General features: G+C 37.6%; 1 protein-coding gene and 1 pseudogene across 1 annotated transcript in view; one reads left to right on the top strand and one right to left on the bottom strand.

Moving 5' to 3' along the window:
• The window catches only part of LOC100376657 (uncharacterized), a 140,774-nt gene that overhangs the window by 43,516 nt on the left and 75,126 nt on the right, over positions 1–22,132 (top strand). The window lies entirely within an intron of this gene.
• On the bottom strand, positions 13,630–15,616 carry LOC102807778 (zinc finger protein 862-like; annotated as a pseudogene).

A 22,132-nucleotide genomic window follows, 5' to 3' on the forward strand; every position in this document is an offset into this window, starting at 1 on the left:
ATTTAGAACAAATAAAAAATGTGCAACACAGGGTCAGCTTCACTAAGTTTCGCATTTCTTCTCACGCGTTGCCAATTGAAAAACTTAGATATAATAAAACACCTCCAGAGCAAAGGTTTTGTTTTCTATGTAATGAACAGGCTATTGGGGATGAATTTCATGTATTACTCACATGTAAAAATAGTCAGATTGTACAAGCTCGTACTAAATTTGAAGCTGAATTAGCAATTTATGATGATAACATTTGCAAGTTATCAACTCATGAGAAATTCAAGTGCTTGCTAGGCACTAAAGATAGCTTCATTGTCAATTGCTTGGGAAAATTTATTGATTTTATTTCTAAGCTTTAGTTTAGTCTATTGTTTTATTTGTGTTTTTCTTGACCATTGATTTATTGTATGTTTTTTTTCATTCATGCTAAATTTTGTGTCAAATAAAATATCTATCTATCTATCTATCTATGGGATAGTCATGTCATGGTCTCACCTACTACCACAGCTTATACATATGGGATAGTCATGCCATGGTCTCACCTACTACCACAGCTTATACATATGGGATAGTCATGTCATGGTCTCACCTACTACCACAGCTTATACATATAGGACAGACATGTCATGGTCTCACCTACTACCACAGCTTATACATATGGGATAGTCATGCCATGGTCTCACCTACTACCACAGCTTATACATATGGGATAGTCATGCCATGGTCTCACCTACTACCACAGCTTATACATATAGGACAGACATGTCATGGTCTTACCTACTACCACAGCTTATACATATGGGATAGTCATGTCATGGTCTCACCTACTACCACAGCTTATACGTATGGGATAGTCATGTCATGGTCTCACCTACTACCACAGCTTATACATATGGGATAGTCATGCCATGGTCTCACCTACTACCACAGCTTATACATATGGGATAGTCATGCCATGGTCTCACCTACTACCACAGCTTATACGTATGGGATAGTCATGCCATGGTCTCACCTACTACCACAGCTTATACATATGGGATAGTCATGTCATGGTCTCGCCTACTACCACAGCTTATACATATGGGATAGTCATGTCATGGTCTCACCTACTACCACAGCTTATACATATGGGATAGTCATGCCATGGTCTCACCTACTACCACAGCTTATACATATGGGATAGTCATGCCATGGTCTCACCTACTACCACAGCTTATACATATGGGATAGTCATGTCATGGTCTCACCTACTACCACAGCTTATACGTATGGGATAGTCATGTCATGGTCTCACCTACTACCACAGCTTATACATATGGGATAGTCATGCCATGGTCTCACCTACTACCAGAGCTTATACATATGGGATAGTCATGCCATGGTCTCACCTACTACCACAGCTTATACGTATGGGATAGTCATGCCATGGTCTCACCTACTACTACCACAGCTTATACATATGGGATAGTCATGTCATGGTCTCGCCTACTACCACAGCTTATACATATAGGATAGTCATGTCATGGTCTCACCTACTACCACAGCTTATACATATGGGATAGTCATGTCATGGTCTCGCCTACTACCACAGCTTATACATATAGGATAGTCATGTCATGGTCTCACCTACTACCACAGCTTATACATATGGGATAGTCATGCCATGGTCTCACCTACTACCACAGCTTATACATATGGGATAGTCATGTCATGGTCTCACCTACTACCACAGCTTATACATATGGGATAGTCATGTCATGGTCTCACCTACTACACTCTTCAATCTTTTTTTTATATATAGCCTGATGTCTTTATAGTTTCTTTCCAATTTATACATAATTCTTGTGGAATACTTCTATTGGGTTTTGTCTGTGTCTCTTCAACGTGCCCTGACTGTTCAAAGTACGGTAAGACAACTCATAATGCAGGTTGATTTTTTTTTTGTCCATTTTTGTTATAAAAAACACAAAAATTTGTTTCCAGAATGCTTTCTTTTACGATCACCAATATTTGGAAACTGTCAGTGGTACCATTTCAGGTCAAATGACAGCATGGTATGTCAAATCATGTTGTATGTAATTTATTGAGTGTTCTAAAACATTCTTTTAAGATAAAACAAACTTGAAGTTAACATACATTTCATATAAAAAAAAATTGAAGTAATGTTTTTGTATTGAACCATGACTGAATAATAGGCAATGCTATTAGAACCTCAAAAAATAAGTTATTTTTATTTGTATGTCTACAGTAGTAGATGATTGTTCGAGTGATGTTTTGATTCAGTTAAATGGTTTCTGTTTTTATTAGCTCTGCTGTCGACTTTGTCGAGCGGAGCTTATCATATGAGTGATTGTCCGTCGTCGTCCGTGTCAATGTTTTACTTTTTCGACTTCTTCTTGAAAACAACAAGCCTGAATGCTTTGATACTTGGTGTATATGTACCTTGGGTAGACCTCTCTCAGATTTGTTCATTTCATGATCATATCTTCAATTCTCTAATTTCGGTGAATATTTTTGTCATTTTTGGTAAAAAGTGATATTTTCGACTTCTTGTTAAAAACCACAAGTCCAATTGCTTTGATATTATTACATATATAGGTACTACATGTGAACCTCTCTCATATTTGTTCATTTTGTAATGATATCTTTAATTATCTACAGTAATTTTGGTGAATATTTTTGTCATTTTTGGTAAAAAGTGATATTTTCTTCTTGTTAAAAACCACAATCATTTATGGTGAAAAATGATATTTTTGAATTTTTGTTGAAAACAGCAAGTCCCATTGCATTGATACTATTCATATTGTTCATTTTCTAATGATATCTTCTGTTCTATAATTGAAGGCTGCTTGTTAATTAAAGGCTAAATTAGAGTTACACCATTGGTCAAAATAGAAAAGTTTGAGGTAGCAGAAATTTTAGATAGCTAAAAACAGCACAATTATTTGATCAGTCTAAGGTTTTTATAGTACAGTCAAACCTGTGTTAACGGCCACCTGGATACAGCGGCCACCTGCCTATAGCGGTCACAACCGAACAGTCCCTACGCATTTTACATGTAAAGTACCCTTTTTATAGCGGCCACCTGCCTAACGCGGCCAACGGCCACGCTTCAGCGGCCGCAGTGATCAGTTGAACTGCATATACATGTAACAGACATAGTTCCCGGATGTCTTGCAGACTACTGCCTTTCATCTCAGCCAACTCACATTCACAAGCTCACAAAGGACAATGTTAGCACGTTTTCACAACTTTCATTCAACCGATGGCTTCGGCAATTATGTTTTATTCTTGTTTATAATTCAGTTTACCACGGCAAGCACACCGTACCGATGGCTTTACCACGGCAAGCACACCGTACCGATGGCTACCCCAAAACATAATTAGGAATTTGAAAGTATATTTATTTATTTGAAATATATTTACCATGGGAATAACTTACAATTTTGTTCAATGAATGAATCAAGCAACCACAACGATGACGACCCGCAAAAGTTGTGTGAGTCGCCGGGACACAGTCACTGTCCCTATGCATGTGGCTGGGGTGAATCGGAATGCCGACGGTAAATCACCAATCGAATTGATTACCAACAAAAAAACATAACAACTCGCTTGTTATTTAGTATCAATATTTATTCACTTTGAACTCCTATAAATATCGATAAATACGCATGTAAAATAAACTGGAACTGATAGCAAAAACGAAAAAAATCAACGCAACGGCCATGCCTGTTGTTTATCCATCCAAATAAATTATGCTAACTAGCCTTGCGCATGTGCGTTCTTGTTCTTCCGGGGTTATGATAACTTGGGTCAAAAAGTAGAGTCGCTTCTGTTACTGTCTAACGATCGTCTCGTTGTCCAACTAAATTCATTCAACTATTTTGTTTTCTCGGTCGCTACTGCCTCGGTACATTTAACAATAGATGCTTTTAACAATGATGTTAAATTGACCTCAGTTCACTGGCCAAAGTCGCCAGACATATTTCACATGTTTCTATTGTTGCATCAGTACAATAACATGGAAGTCGCTCAGATTTTGATTGCGCAAAGTAATGTTTTGATTAGGGATCAACCATTTCGTAAGTGAGGTAGGTCGAGAAGATTTAAAAAAAAAATGAACAAAATGTTAAGAGAATTGTGATTGAGGAGGAAACTTTCAAGTTGTCACCTAACTGGAAGGAGATCCATCACTACAATAGATAAGTGTTCTTTTCGTATACGTAACGTTGTAGGGATCAATGAAGCACTGCTAACTGTCCCTCTCCCTTCTCCTTGAAAGAATTTGCTATAACCCAGAGACACTCCGATTTATTAGAACAGTTACCAGACACAATAGATAGTAAAAGAAACATACAAATTCAGAATAGCTAAGCAAAGCAGGCTGAGTGATTTCTTTAGTAGGAAATGAGACTCAAACTTCTGCTCACGGTTACTAAAAAAGACGGTTAGGAAACGAACCATGTTCTTTTCATTGGATGCGTGTCACGGGTAAACATTTGAAACAAAAGACGTACTAATCTGTGATAGGTCATTAACATAAAATGTAGACAGGAAATCACGCAAATATGACATCATTTTTCCCAGAGTTCATTGCAATCAACACTGCACGCCTTTTTATTGTGTCTGTGTCGATACTTTCAGTAATACTAAAGTGTAAGTTGTTACAGTAAATCCTGACAAAACCTGTCGCTCAGTTTAAACTCAATACAAATTTGCCTGTCTTGTATGGCATTTTTGTTTCTAAAGAACAAGATCGGCAGAAAACTGAAATAAATAAACCAACAAAACATGATCAGAAAAAAAGACATCAATGAAACCATACTAGTGTTTATATTTCAGCCATGCAAAAGTTTTAATGAGGAGCCATGATACTATTTACATTTTGTTGGAAATAAACAAAATATGCGATAAGATAACTGAAATGACCCGCCCATGCTCTACAAAATGCATTAAGCACACCAAATATGCAACAACAGGCAGTTCCAATGAAATTAAGAACAGTTACAAGAGGTTCGAAAAATTGATTTGGCGAAGAGACTGCTTGAAAGTTGTACCGACAATTCAATGTGTTAAAAAATTGTAGCGTTGACTAAAACCGCATTTAACGGCACGCTGAATATTGCAACATGAAAAATTTGCCAAAAAATTGAAACAAGTACAGACAAGAACAATTAAACAGGCATTTAATGAGACTGGCGAAAAATGTTGAATACATTTTCAACGATTTCTACGGCGTCTACTAAAAAAGTGTTAAGACTTTAAACAAAATGGCTGATACTCTAATAAGCCCCCAAATCGCATACAACCATCATAAGTACGTACAGTAGTATACTAAAAATTCATTTGGTAGTATATTTTTCATAATATAATGTATTTTAAAATAATGACTTAGGGGTTAGAATTTTCGTCACTTTTTCTTCCGGGACCCAAGCTTACTTTCAGGACAACAGTGAAAACGATAAATGACGATTCTCGATTCTGAATGTTATCACAGTCACAAAGAGTACTCATCCGAAATGTACGTGTAGTTCTTCGTAGACCGTGTGCACTAAACGTGGAGATTCTACCGAAAACGAGCTTAAAATTTTAAATTCGCGGGACATCAAGTGATCGACACAAAAATGAAACAAAATGGTGGGCCTTGAAATCTCAAGCAATAGAGGGGCGTATACAGCGCGACACGCATCCTTGAGGGATTAGACAAATTCACACCTTTTAACAATGGCGTTTCCTAACCGTCTTTTTTAGTAACCGTGTGCTGCTGAACATGAACTTTACTGTACAAATCTTCAAACATTTAATTTTCTTACTACTCATTATTGTGCAATGATCGATTTTTGTGAAATGATTTTAGTTTACATAATACAATTTAAAACCAACATTTTTTATTTGTAATAAAGTGTTTGGATACTGTGTACAGTAGTGTAATAGTGTGTGTCAAATGCGGTTGCGAGATCTGTTTTAATACATTGATTCAGTGCCTAATTAATATTCATGAATAAATTAGTGAACCTGTCTATAAAGGCCAAAATTTCAAAGTCCCTTGGGTGGCCGCTATAGACAGGTTTGATTGTATTTTTCTCAATATTTGTACTTTGTGTATAACTGACACAGGAATTCTCACAAGTGAATTTATCTAAAGTAACTCTAGTATTTCTCAATAAACCCAGACTTGCATCCATTGCTGCATATGTCAACAATATATTCAGTACATGCATGTATTGTGGGTCTGGTAGGTCTGTATTGTTTTTATTACTTGCTGAATGAAATGTCTGTACTTAGGTTTCATTGTGTACTATTTTGTGACATATTAAATACCACCTGATATTATTCTGCAAAGTTGAAAATGTTGTTTAATTAAAACACGTGTCAAAACAAACCTACTTACATGTACATCACTTAGTAAAAATAATATTTTTGAGCAACATTGATGTTGTTTTTTTTTTTCTGTAGTAAAGTCTTATCTCAAAAGTTAATTTTTATACCCCTCTGTTTTATTTGTAGAAAACAGTAGTATTATTAATTATTCAAGTAGTTTGGATACTCTTCTTTTGATAGTCAATGAAATTCACCATATGGAAATGAAAATTTTCAAGTTCACTATTTTTAATTATTATTTCTAGCAAACATTACAGTAAAATAAATCTCATATAGATAGCCCAGCATAAAGTCATTACTGTCATTGTATTAGGTCACTCAATAGTATACTTATTTTAACCTTGATCAAAGATGTAGCTATCAGTCAGCATATTTATTACCCTATTGTGACAGATAGTGACATGTACTCATCTGATAGTACTCTTACCTACGTCACAACTGTTACAACTAGTATATATGGCAGTGAACGCAATCCACAAACACGACCCTAACCAGTAAAAGTAATTTGCAACTTAATCATGTACATATTTCTGCTAATATATTTCTGCTAATCCCGACACAGATCTTGATACACATCATTATGTTCTTCTCGTCAGATGCAAAATGGCCAACTGACAGATATTTTGTATTAAATACTGTTTAAAAGCAATAATCTCTGAGATGCATTGACTTATCACCTAAATGTCACACTTAATATGTAGCAGGCAATGCCAGGTGAGCAGATTATTGCCCCCCGAATAATAGAATAGATGCAAGCATTCCCTGGTTCCTGTCGTTTAAGCATAGAACATCCGGAATCACCTACCCCAGGGGCTGGAGGTTGTAATGTTCCCCGCCCGTTAATGCTACACAAACAACACTCCAGTCTGACTGCTATTGGAACTAAGTGCGCCGTTCATAAAATAGATGTAGCGCTGATTGGGTAACGCGAGTGTCAATCAAACGCCCACTCTACTTATAGCAAATGTCGTTAACAAAATCACCTGACTGGCGCCATTTTCAGTTCTCGGTGTCAGCGTGCGTCTCGGGTTAGACTGTTGTGTGTAACTGTAACTTTGTGAAAATTTGGCCATGATTGCTAAGAAAAGCTGTAATTAGTCTTAAAGACTATTTTAGAAGACATTTCTGGTGTGCCATCTCTCAAAGATGAACAGTTTACGACAATTGAAGGGGTTATGGTACGTTTTGACGTAATCATGTTTATTCTGTTTTGCAACATCTTATCCATTTTCTTTGACAAAATCGCCGACAATCCGACAAAATCGTGATTTTGTGTTTCTTCAAGATTATCACAAGAGCAAATAAGCATAGAACATCTGGAATCACCAAATTGTAAGCATAAAATATCCGTAATCACCAAAATGTAAGCATAGAACATCCGGAATCACCAAAACATAAGCATTGAACATCCGGAATCACCAAAACATAAGCATCGAATATCCGGAATCACCAAAACATAAGCATAGAACATCCGGAATCACCAAAACGTAAGCATAGAACATCCGGAATCACCAAAACAGAAGCATAGAACACACAGAATCACCAAAATGTAAGCATAGAACATTCAGAATCACCAAAACAGAAGCATAGAACAACCAGAATCACCAAAATGTAAGCATACATTTTGTAGCACATCCTGAATCACCAAAACATTAGCATAGACCATCGGAATCACCAAAACATAAGCATAGAACACACAGAATCACCAAAATGTAAGCATAGAACACACAGAATCACCAAAACATAAGCATAGAACATCCGAGATCACCAAAACATAAGCATAGAACACACAGAATCACCAAAATGTAAGCATAGAACACACAGAATCACCAAAACATAAGCATAGAACATTCAGAATCACCAAAACATAAGCATAGAACACACAGAATCACCAAAATGTAAGCATAGAACATACAGAATCACCAAAACATAAGCATAGAACACACAGAATCACCAAAATGTAAGCATAGAACATTCAGAATCACCAAAACATAAGCATAGAACAACCAAAATCACCAAAATATAAGCATAGAACATTCAGAATCACCAAAACATAAGCATAGAACACACAGAATCACCAAAATGTAAGCATAGAACATTCAGAATCACCAAAACAGAAGCATAGAACAACCAGAATCACCAAAATGTAAGCATACATTTTGTAGCACATCCTGAATCACCAAAACATTAGCATAGACCATCGGAATCACCAAAACATAAGCATAGAACACACAGAATCACCAAAATGTAAGCATAGAACACACAGAATCACCAAAACATAAGCATAGAACATCCGAGATCACCAAAACATAAGCATAGAACACACAGAATCACCAAAATGTAAGCATAGAACACACAGAATCACCAAAACATAAGCATAGAACATTCAGAATCACCAAAACATAAGCATAGAACACACAGAATCACCAAAATGTAAGCATAGAACATACAGAATCACCAAAACATAAGCATAGAACACACAGAATCACCAAAATGTAAGCATAGAACATTCAGAATCACCAAAACATAAGCATAGAACAACCAAAATCACCAAAATATAAGCATAGAACATTCAGAATCACCAAAACATAAGCATAGAACACACAGAATCACCAAAATGTAAGCATAGAACATTCAGAATCACCAAAACATAAGCATAGAACATCCAGAATCACCAAAATATAAGCATAGAACACACCGAATCACCAAAATGTAAGCATACATGTAGAACATTCAGAATCACCAAAACATAAGCATAGAACATTCAGAATCACCAAAATATAAGCATAGAACACACAGAATCACCAAAATGTAAGCATAGAACATACAGAATCACCAAAACATAAGCATAGAACACACAGAATCACCAAAATGTAAGCATAGAACATTCAGAATCACCAAAACATAAGCATAGAACAACCAAAATCACCAAAATATACAGTACTCATTCCGCCCAACCTCCCGCTTTTGTCGCTTTTTTTCCGACCGCTTATCGCTTAATTTCCGACCGCTCGCTGCTTTCCGACCGGAAACCGACCGCTTTTTTTCCGCTCGCTCGCGTTCGCTTTTGTTCGCTCGCTCGCTCGCATGCTCGCTTTTGTTCGCTCGCTCACTCCTGCTATGGCTGGCTTCAGAAACATCGTCCACTTGCCAGCCGCCCGCTGGAGTAACAATGATCGTACATTGTATGTATAAACTTAAGTTTTTATTCGTAATAAATTTAGGTTTTAATGACGATTCAAAACACAACGCCTATTGCTTCTCTGTTTTGGAACAAAGTCGCCTTCAAATCACTTGACACATTGTAACGTTTGCTACGCAAGTCGAACTGTGACCTGTATTTACATATTTACGTCCTTGTGTGTGTAGTTCAAGCAGCTCGATAACTGGTCAATCGCGATATGTATTGAGTACTAGTATTTGTGTGTTGTGTGTGTGTTTCTGTGTGTGATTTTGACTAAATTTATTCCGAACGGCGCTCAAAATAATTTGACACTTTGTTATTTTCGAACGCAACTCACACTATGACCCTTACTCAATTTGCATAAGTAATACGAATGCTGTAGTTCAGAAAATCTATTGGTTAACTTTTGCTCGTGTCTGGGTGCGCAAAACAAAACTGCACATATAATTATCGCATAGCTGAATTTCTACAAATCAATTGGACTTAAACTACTAGTATAATGACTGTGACGATTAATCGCTTGTCTGAGTACATGCGGCGACGAATTATTGGATTGGCAGCAGCCGGACGAAAAATGAAAGAGATCTCGGAACAGTTAATTTGTTGAGGAAAACAAAACAAACGCGGCCAGTGATACATTTTGAAAACAAAAATACAAAATAAACGCAATCAGAGACGCCGACCACGCGCATTGGAAATAAATAAAACGTGTTGTGACAGTCTCACCAAACTGTTTCACTCGCGCAATATAATTATGTTATTTCCCAAAGCACTTATATTTAATACATTGACGAAAAACACCGCAAGAAAAATGTAAATCAGGCTTGTAATTACTAGTAACTCTACTCGAACGCAATGTTGATCACTGTAAAAGTGGATAAATTCGAACCGTCATCAAATTCAAAATTCAAGCGATCTCGTTGAATGTCAAAAATAAACTCGATGTTTAGAAAGACAAAAACAACACCATATTAGAGTGCAAAAAAAGTTAGCAGCAAAGAACGAGAAGTGCATGTGGGAGCTTTCACACATGCACTTCTCGTTCTTTGCTGCTAACTCGAGGAAAATTATGCTGATGTGAGAACAAGCCATATACTCGCGGAGTACTCGCTAAAACATCGAGAAAATGTGCCATTTCAAAGGGCACCCTTACAAATAATGTCTGCGATTGTGTGAACATGATAACGTGCAAACAAGGAACAGAACTCTTGGTCCACAAGGAAACTTAGCGATGACGCAGTTAGATGTATACAGCTGTTGAAAACAGAGACTCCTTCGATCTCATATAAGCAGGTTCACGTGGATGTATCATTTTCAACTATTACCAACAACGCTATGATAACAAAGACATTGTGAAATTCTTTTGTTTTTATGTAGAAAAATACAGTAATTTTACCAAGTAAAATCATATTTATTAAAATTGTTGTTCATACACGAGTTGTCGAACACACTACATAGTTTGTAATTTCATCTAGCTCCTTTCAGTCACGATTCAAGACAAATAAAAGGCACAAATATAGATAATATAGCAAATTATTTTTTTCTGTAATATTCGTGTGTAATCAGTAATTATGAAAAAAAATTATGGGTACATATGAAATAGATTTCGTTATGAATTATTCTTAATATCAATTTCTAAATTATTTTGTCAAAATCAGTTTTTTTTCCAGGTTTTTTCCCCCAAAACGAAAGAATTTCATAATTTCGGGAAAAGTTTTTTTCTTACTATTATTTATAGGGAACGGAAAGTCTTTATCGTAGTGCTTCGCCTCGGTTGACAATGAGCTCTTCGGGTCGCTAAAACTGTATGTCCACCTCTGTTGGGGTGAACATTTGTATTATTATACTGAATAAATCTTAGAACAGAAATGGTGGCACTCAATTATGGCAATCTTGCAGCTCATCGTTAGAAAGATTTTCGGAGGCAAATTTAATCTTGAAGGATTGCAGGAAATTGACCCTTACCGATTCATATTTATGAATTAATCGGGATTCAGGTATCATAGTGTTTGTAACAGGAAAAAAAAACGCTTTCGCGTGGGATTTTTCATGCAAACATTGTGAATGGTTCCTCGACACTGATATTCCTTTTTAACTTTCAATTTTTCTAAGACGCTGCAAACCCTGCTCATGATCGGAGACGTCGTCGAGATGCAGGTGCGATTCCTCTTAGCAACGCGTTCTATTTATTTCCAAAGCGTGTGGTCGGCGCCTTTGATTGCGTTTATTTTGTTCTTTTATTCACGTAATCTATCACTGGCAGCGTTTGTTTTGTCGCGTCTCACAACTTAATGTCCAAGCTGACTTTGTTTTGGCTGTAAGTGAACTACGTACAGCTCATGAAAGTATTTCGCCCAGAGTTCGCAAAAAACGGAATACCCTGCAAAATTTGAATCCTTTATTTTATAACGAGACATTGGGCACAAACATAAAAACCATAATTGTAATTCAACAGGTTTATGTAACGTGTTAGTCCGCTTGCCAGCCGCCTAGTTAAAAAACGCGATCTCCAGTGATGTCAGCTTCGACAACTTCGGACAAGTAAGATGGGCGCTGGCCGACATTACATTTGCAAGTATTGTATTTGCTTGACAAATTGTACACTACGGTCATTCTATAACAATCGATCAGTCGTTTTTTTCACAGTCTTACTATTCCTGCAGATATTCTTCAATTGTTATAGGTGCCACGGATTTTAACATAACTACATGTACAACTTGATCCGTGTTAAACCCAAACCATGCGTGCATGACAACCGTCACCCGACATACAGTTACTCAACGAATATCGTACTCTACAGTAGACATTTTTCGCTCTCCATCAAAAATAGAATGGTTTTATTTCATATTAGTTGTGTCGTATTTGATTTCACATGTTTGGTTCGATCTTGTTTATGGTGGACATTATTACTAAGCGTATGTATTATTACCAATTTTACATGGCCGTGTGATCCACCGTATTTTTTTCAACGGTCGTTCTATAAATTTCTGATTGTATTTATTCTTATTTTAACATCATAAAAACAAAAATGACACACTTGAACATGAAACAGTAGGTAATGAACTGTAAATGCGGGCGGTTGCGCTGTCAGGCGAGCGAGCGAGCGAGCGATTGCGCGAGCGGATACTTCCGGATTTGCGCGGTCGAAAAAAAAGCGGAAATTGCGCGGTCGAATTGAACAAAGCGAGCGAAAAAAAAGCGATCGAAATCCGGAAGCGGGCGGGAGGTTCGGCGAAATGAGTACTGTAAGCATAGAACATTCAGAATCACCAAAACATAAGCATAGAACACACAGAATCACCAAAATGTAAGCATAGAACATTCAGAATCACCAAAACATAAGCATAGAACATCCAGAATCACCAAAATATAAGCATAGAACACACCGAATCACCAAAATGTAAGCATACATGTAGAACATTCAGAATCACCAAAACATAAGCTTAGAACATCCGATATCACCAAAACATAAGCATAGAACATTCAGAATCACCAAAACATAAGCATAGAACATCCGGAATCACCAAAACATAAGCATAGAACACACAGAATCACCAAAATGTAAGCATAGAACATTCAGAATCACCAAAACATAAGCATAGAACGTCCGGAATCACCAAAACATAAGCATACATGTAGAACATTCAGAATCATCAAAACATAAGCATAGAACATTCGATATCACTAAAACATAAGGATAGAACACAGGGTTCTCCCCAGAAAAAACTGATAGCGCCTTGGCTAATTTGCATATCATTTACATAATAATGTGCATGCTAATTTGCATACTAATTTGCATATCAGTCTTCATGCAACAATAGTACAACAGTTTTTTTTTCATAATTGTGATTTATTTTCTAACAAGGGATACCATTATGTACATACATTGTGTATCTTATTTACAATTCAATTTTCCAGCTTTATTAACTAGAATGTTTAATATGTCTAACTAGAAATGTCCAATCTACGCTTGTTTCTTGCTGCCCATAAATCTGCTGCCTTGTCATAATTGAAAGCTGATTCTCCTGGGCCTTCGAAACTAATCATCAAGAGATTCAACAGTGTCTTCTGGTTCATTCTGTTTCAAAGTGTGCTCTTAATCCTGTTGACAGCCGAAAACCCCCTTTCACAGTCTGTGAAAAAAACAAAAGATGTGGTTACTTGATTAATAATTGCTATAAAATAGCAATAAGTTGAAATTGGCTGTATTGGCTCATTGGAATGATGAGGCCAATGGCAGCTAGCTTGTACAAATTTGGAAACACTTCTTTATAACTTGTTATAATCATTTCCATCATGGCTCTATGTGATAAATCCTTATTTTATCATAATATTTTTGAGCATATCCCACTCTGTAATAATGTCACTTGTCAAAATTTGATTGTAATGATCACTGAGTTTCTGAAATACAAAATAACAAAATATGTGTGAAAAAAATCACAAGTGTTAATTAAATATTCTAAGATTAAGAGTCAGAAGACTAGATTAATTACCTGCAGATGTTGCTTCTGAACAGCATCATCCACTGCTTCATCACCATTCTGGGGTAATCCATTGGGGTCAAAAACACTGAAACACTGTAACAGCTCCACATCAGGGAATCTATCTTGTAGGTTGGCCACCACTGCATCAATGTACTTGTTATATATCTGTTAAAATGATATAAAATATTGATTATAATTATTGAAGGTTGAAAAATAACCTTATTCTACTTCACCAGTAATCTGATTACAGACTTTTAGAGCAATATGTTGTTAATCTAACCCTTGTTTTGAATTCCTTTCTCATCTGATCAGTAACTGTAATGTTATGAATGGAAAGATCACTAGTGAAGCGCTCATCCTAGCTTTGCATGTGAAGTCCAGGGTTTTCTTTTAACTGCTGCAGGGTTGTGACAGTGCTATGCAGAACTGGTTCAATTAGTGTAAAGTCAATGTTATTTTTCTGGAAAAGAGTGAACAATCATACTATGATAGTGTATTTTCCATAGCATTAATGATAACAAATTACATTGTATTTTTTTTATGATATGCAGCACTGCATGAGGGTAAATGATGCTTACCTGAAATATCAATGACAGTCTAGTAAGATGAGGTAGTACATCTGATAACATGTGGATTGATGCAATAAAATCATATTTTTTAACAAACATTGATAGTCCATGGGCAGTGGCATCTCCTCTTTCCTCTGCATGTCTTTCCAAACTAGTGATGACAGACGGCAATACTCTTCGCATAGCATCAACAGCTCTGTGATGAGACAACCATCTCACTGATTTTTCAACCACAGGTAAACACAAGTTATAAGTTATAACAAAATATATACAAAAAATAACAATCAGAAAAACTGAAGTTATACAATCAACTATAGCTCAATCTCTTTTAAACCTGACAGCAGAATTCTGGTAATAATGGTAAAGTTGCTGGAGTGTGGTTGATACTTTATGCAGATGCTTTATCTTGTCCATGGATTGTGCTGCAGCCAAAGCAAGGCGGTGAGCAACACAGTGTATATTCATCAACATTGAATTTCTTTCTTTTAGTCGTGTTGCAACCTAAAAATGTAAACGATAAATTTTTAATTGATCTGTATTCATTAAAACAATAAATGTATAAATTGATAGGTAATAAAAGCAAGTGGATACCTACCCCAGTCTTCCTTCCCACCATTACTGATGCACCATCAGACCCAAGAGCAGCCATATTGGGATTAATTGTCAAAGATTTTCCTTCACAGAAGGCAACTGTTGAAGCCTCTATTGTCTCTGCCTTCCCATTCACAATGTCAGCAATGCTGAGAAATGAGGTCTTAATCTAACATAAAGAGGAGATAATAAAATAATTATAGCAGTCAGACTGGGTTGAAAAACACATACACTGTACAGATTTTAAAATGATATAAAATGCTCACGTTTGCATGTTTGTCTATGTATTTGGAATACATGATCAATATGGCAACATCAGTGGTCTCATCCATTAAAAGGCTATAGAAAGGACTGGCTCTTAAATCATAAATATCACTGGAAATAACTGTTGCCAATTCATCAATCATTTCTTGCATAGTTCTCTCTTAACGATAATTAGCATTGCCACCCTGGAAAGAGGGAAAATTACTCATATAAAATTCAACAAATATTCATCAGTATTTAAATGAATAAATTAAATAAACAAACAACAATATAAATATACACTCACCCTTGAAAGGTGCTCAAAATATGAGCAACCAAGGTCCTGCACAAGATCAAGCAGAAACCTAAAATTCGTCGTATGTGCAATCTCGTGTTTACAAATCCAATACATGCAATGAAGTGCACCTATCGGGTTATACTTTGTTTCTCTAACGCTGTACACGGCGTTTTCGTCCATACATCCGACCCGTTCCTCGGTCTCACTCCATGCTTCGCGCAGACGGTGCATAACATCCCTATTCAGGAAAATAAAATAAACACAAATAATTTCTTGACTGAATGAATTCATCCTGAAAATATCACCACAAATAATCTGAATATGACTGATCGTTTTTAGTTTCCGTCGCCCTAACACTTGTTGTGACACATGATATGGGGTCACATTTTTTTACGCTAATGAAACTTAGAAATCCGGATGAAACAAAATAACTTTTCAATTTTCATTTTGGATAAATTATTTAAATGTATATTCAAGTTTTTAGCCATTTTCTATTCGGAATACTAGTGATTAACCCACAATTACGTCATTATGTTAAAAGGTCAATCGAAAGAAAACATGACAAGGCACATGGCTTCCCACATACCCTTTTCGTCTTTTGTTTGACGCAACCAGTCGTAAGTAATCGACCATGATTTATCAAACCTGGTTCTTCTTCTTTTTGTGTCAGATATAGTAATACGTACGTCAGTGGTGTCATCTGCAAGATTTCGCTTTTTCTGAGTTGATGACGGCGTCAATCGTGTAAAAAATGATCGAGGGTCAGGTCGTCAATTTTCTTTTTCCATGACGATCAAATAATGAATATAAGCGTGGTAGCTTTGAAACGAGCATATAGGATACTGATTACACCGTGATCTTTGCTGTTTTTATACTTTTTTTCTTTCTTTATTACAGTACAATGTGCACACAAGGTCCCAATTTTCTCGCCACTGGCGAGACCATGGTGAGGCCATGTCTCGCCACTGGCGTGCCAGTGGCGTACCAGTGGCGAGGCTGTTGAAAAAAGAAGCGAGCCCAAGGTCGAGCTCGGCGCGATTAGTCAGATACGGCGCACCTTATTAATTTCAATAAACAATATTCAACTATCTTTTGCAACACCCATATGATCATAATGGTAATGTTTATTGGTCTTTGAAACTAGAGGCATTATCAGAGCATGGGTCTTATTTTGGAACTCCTGCCAGGATGGCATTCCCAGAATAGCACCAGTTGTTAAAGAAACATTAAACTTTAATTCTCAATAAGGATGGAAGGACCAGTTACTGAGACAAAGCCCTACTCCCCACGAAACCCACCAGATTCAAAACCCACTTACCACGAAAGCCACTCACTCACTCAATTTCTGCTATATAAAAAGTTAAAACAGTGAAATTTCACCTCTAAATGCATTTTCCTTGCAATGCCGCCTTAAATACGTCTCTATCATATGTCTTGTTTGATTCTATTCATTAGGGGGCCTTATTTTTTCACTATTTTGACTTACTTGGAGGGTCACTGGTGCTTGCCCTTATTTGGGTTTTTGAGTTTTGGTGGAACTTACAAAATGGTAGATTCCAGTTTTTCAAAGGGACATACATGTATGTAAAGCTGCAATGTAAATCTATAATGTCACATAAGCTGAAGTGTAGATGATAGTGTAGTTGTACACAATGTACAATAGAAAATATGTATTGAAATATTTGAAATCTTTCCAAGAAATCATCTTTGTCTAAAGTAAAATTGTATAGTCGCAAAAATTACCTCTGTCTCCTGCAGTAAAGTGGTATAGTCTTTTTTTATGAGTTTGTAATTACTGACTGGTTCTTGAACTGCAGTAAATCATCTAACTTGCTGATTTTGAATTTCTGTTGTGAACTGTTTGTACTGCTGTCTGGTGACTCTACTCCTAATTGGAAGGTGAGAGATTGTGATGTTACCATTCATGTGTGTACAGTCTTTTGCCAAATAGATAATTATAATAGTCACTTCATTGTACATGTACTTTTCTTCCAACTCCATAAAAGTTAAATGTTTAAAAGACCTGGCAATATATTTTGCCCAGTACACATAATGTATGGTATATCATAATGTATGTAGTTACATTTTGCTTGTCATTTGAATACTTCACTTGTTTCTGCATAGTCTGTGCCTTTATTGGTTTGAATTTACTGTGCTTAGTCAATTCTTGGTGAATTTCATTCTGTTTACTTTCTCAGTGTTGTAATCTGAATATCTTGACCTTTGGCCACTGCCTTTCATAGCAGCATAGTGTTCCACATGCCTGGCTATACCCAGGGGGTACATATACTGTACTATATAGTGTTCCATATGCATAGCTCCACCCAGGAGGTACATATTCTGTACTATGCAGTGTTCTATATGCATAGCTCCACCCAGGAGGTACATATTCTGTACAATGCAGTGTTCCATATGCATAGCTCCACCCAGGGGGTACATATACTGTACTATATAGTGTTCCATATGCATAGCTCCACCCAGGAGGTACATATTCTGTACAATGCAGTGTTCCATATGCATAGCTCCACCCAGGGGGTACATATACTGTACTATATAGTGTTCCATATGCATAGCTCCACCCAGGAGGTACATATTCTATACTATGCAGTGTTCTATATGCATAGCTCCACCCAGGAGGTACATATTCTGTACTATGCAGTGTTCTATATGCATAGCTCCACCCAGGAGGTACATATTCTGTACTATGCAGTGTTCTATATGCATAGCTCCACCCAGGAGGTACATATTCTGTACTATGCAGTGTTCCATATGCATAGCTCCACCCAGGAGGTACATATTCTATACTATGCAGTGTTCTATATGCATAGCTCCACCCAGGGGATACATATTCTGTAATATGCAGTGTTCTATATGCATAGCTCCATCCAGGAGGTACATATTCTGTACAATGCAGTGTTCCATATGCATAGCTCCACCCAGGGGGTACATATACTGTACTATATAGTGTTCCATATGCATAGCTCCACCCAGGAGGTACATATTCTGTACAATGCAGTGTTCCATATGCATAGCTCCACCCAGGAGGTACATATTCTGTACTATATAGTGTTCCACATGCCTGGCTATACCCAGGGGGTACATATACTGTACTAAATAGTGTTTCATATGCATAGCTCCACCCAAGAGGTACATATTCTCTACAATGCAGTGTTCCATATGCATAGCTCCACCCAGGAGGTACATATTCTGTACTATATAGTGTTCCATATGCATAGCTCCATCCAGGAGGTACATATTCTGTACAATGCAGTGTTCCATATGCATAGCTCCACCCAGGGGGTACATATACTGTACTATATAGTGTTCCATATGCATAGCTCCACCCAGGAGGTACATATTCTGTACAATGCAGTGTTCCATATGCATGGCTCCACCCAGGGGGTACATATACTGTACTATATAGTGTTCCATATGCATAGCTCCACCCAGGAGGTACATATTCTGTACAATGCAGTGTTCCATATGCATAGCTCCACCCAGGAGGTACATATTCTATACTATGCAGTGTTCTATATGCATAGCTCCACCCAGGGGATACATATTCTGTAATATGCAGTGTTCTATATGCATAGCTCCATCCAGGAGGTACATATTCTGTACAATGCAGTGTTCCATATGCATAGCTCCACCCAGGGGGTACATATACTGTACTATATAGTGTTCCATATGCATAGCTCCACCCAGGAGGTACATATTCTGTACAATGCAGTGTTCCATATGCATAGCTCCACCCAGGAGGTACATATTCTGTACTATATAGTGTTCCACATGCATAGCTCCACCCAGGAGGTACATATTCTGTACTATATAGTGTTCCATATGCATAGCTCCACCCAGGAGGTACATATTCTGTACAATGCAGTGTTCCATATGCATAGCTCCACCCAGGAGGTACATATTCTGTACTATATAGTGTTCCACATGCCTGGCTATACCCAGGGGGTACATATACTGTACTAAATAGTGTTTCATATGCATAGCTCCACCCAAGAGGTACATATTCTCTACAATGCAGTGTTCCATATGCATAGCTCCACCCAGGAGGTACATATTCTGTACTATATAGTGTTCCATATGCATAGCTCCATCCAGGAGGTACATATTCTGTACAATGCAGTGTTCCATATGCATAGCTCCACCCAGGGGGTACATATACTGTACTATATAGTGTTCCATATGCATAGCTCCACCCAGGAGGTACATATTCTGTACAATGCAGTGTTCCATATGCATAGCTCCACCCAGGGGGTACATATACTGTACTATATAGTGTTCCATATGCATAGCTCCACCCAGGAGGTACATATTCTGTACAATGCAGTGTTCCATATGCATAGCTCCACCCAGGGGGTACATATACTGTACTATATAGTGTTCCATATGCATAGCTCCACCCAGGAGGTACATATTCTATACTATGCAGTGTTCTATATGCATAGCTCCACCCAGGAGGTACATATTCTGTACTATGCAGTGTTCTATATGCATAGCTCCACCCAGGAGGTACATATTCTGTACTATGCAGTGTTCTATATGCATAGCTCCACCCAGGAGGTACATATTCTGTACTATGCAGTGTTCCATATGCATAGCTCCACCCAGGAGGTACATATTCTATACTATGCAGTGTTCTATATGCATAGCTCCACCCAGGGGATACATATTCTGTAATATGCAGTGTTCTATATGCATAGCTCCATCCAGGAGGTACATATTCTGTACAATGCAGTGTTCCATATGCATAGCTCCACCCAGGGGGTACATATACTGTACTATATAGTGTTCCATATGCATAGCTCCACCCAGGAGGTACATATTCTGTACAATGCAGTGTTCCATATGCATAGCTCCACCCAGGAGGTACATATTCTGTACTATATAGTGTTCCACATGCCTGGCTATACCCAGGGGGTACATATACTGTACTAAATAGTGTTTCATATGCATAGCTCCACCCAAGAGGTACATATTCTCTACAATGCAGTGTTCCATATGCATAGCTCCACCCAGGAGGTACATATTCTGTACTATATAGTGTTCCATATGCATAGCTCCATCCAGGAGGTACATATTCTGTACAATGCAGTGTTCCATATGCATAGCTCCACCCAGGGGGTACATATACTGTACTATATAGTGTTCCATATGCATAGCTCCACCCAGGAGGTACATATTCTGTACAATGCAGTGTTCCATATGCATGGCTCCACCCAGGGGGTACATATACTGTACTATATAGTGTTCCATATGCATAGCTCCACCCAGGAGGTACATATTCTGTACAATGCAGTGTTCCATATGCATAGCTCCACCCAGGAGGTACATATTCTATACTATGCAGTGTTCTATATGCATAGCTCCACCCAGGGGATACATATTCTGTAATATGCAGTGTTCTATATGCATAGCTCCATCCAGGAGGTACATATTCTGTACAATGCAGTGTTCCATATGCATAGCTCCACCCAGGGGGTACATATACTGTACTATATAGTGTTCCATATGCATAGCTCCACCCAGGAGGTACATATTCTGTACAATGCAGTGTTCCATATGCATAGCTCCACCCAGGAGGTACATATTCTGTACTATATAGTGTTCCACATGCATAGCTCCACCCAGGAGGTACATATTCTGTACTATATAGTGTTCCATATGCATAGCTCCACCCAGGAGGTACATATTCTGTACAATGCAGTGTTCCATATGCATAGCTCCACCCAGGAGGTACATATTCTGTACTATATAGTGTTCCACATGCCTGGCTATACCCAGGGGGTACATATACTGTACTAAATAGTGTTTCATATGCATAGCTCCACCCAAGAGGTACATATTCTCTACAATGCAGTGTTCCATATGCATAGCTCCACCCAGGAGGTACATATTCTGTACTATATAGTGTTCCATATGCATAGCTCCATCCAGGAGGTACATATTCTGTACAATGCAGTGTTCCATATGCATAGCTCCACCCAGGGGGTACATATACTGTACTATATAGTGTTCCATATGCATAGCTCCACCCAGGAGGTACATATTCTGTACTATATAGTGTTCCACATGCCTGGCTATACCCAGGGGGTACATATACTGTACTATATAGTGTTTCATATGCATAGCTCCACCCAAGAGGTACATATTCTCTACAATGCAGTGTTCCATATGCATAGCTCCACCCAGGAGGTACATATTCTGTACTATATAGTGTTCCATATGCATAGCTCCATCCAGGAGGTACATATTCTGTACAATGCAGTGTTCCATATGCATAGCTCCACCCAGGAGGTACATATTCTGTACTATATAGTGTTCCACATGCCTGGCTATACCCAGGGGGTACATATACTGTACTAAATAGTGTTTCATA

This window comes from Saccoglossus kowalevskii, chromosome 9 (assembly GCF_978046115.1).
Source record: "Saccoglossus kowalevskii chromosome 9, keSacKowa6.1, whole genome shotgun sequence".
Taxonomy (NCBI): Eukaryota; Metazoa; Hemichordata; class Enteropneusta; family Harrimaniidae; genus Saccoglossus; species Saccoglossus kowalevskii.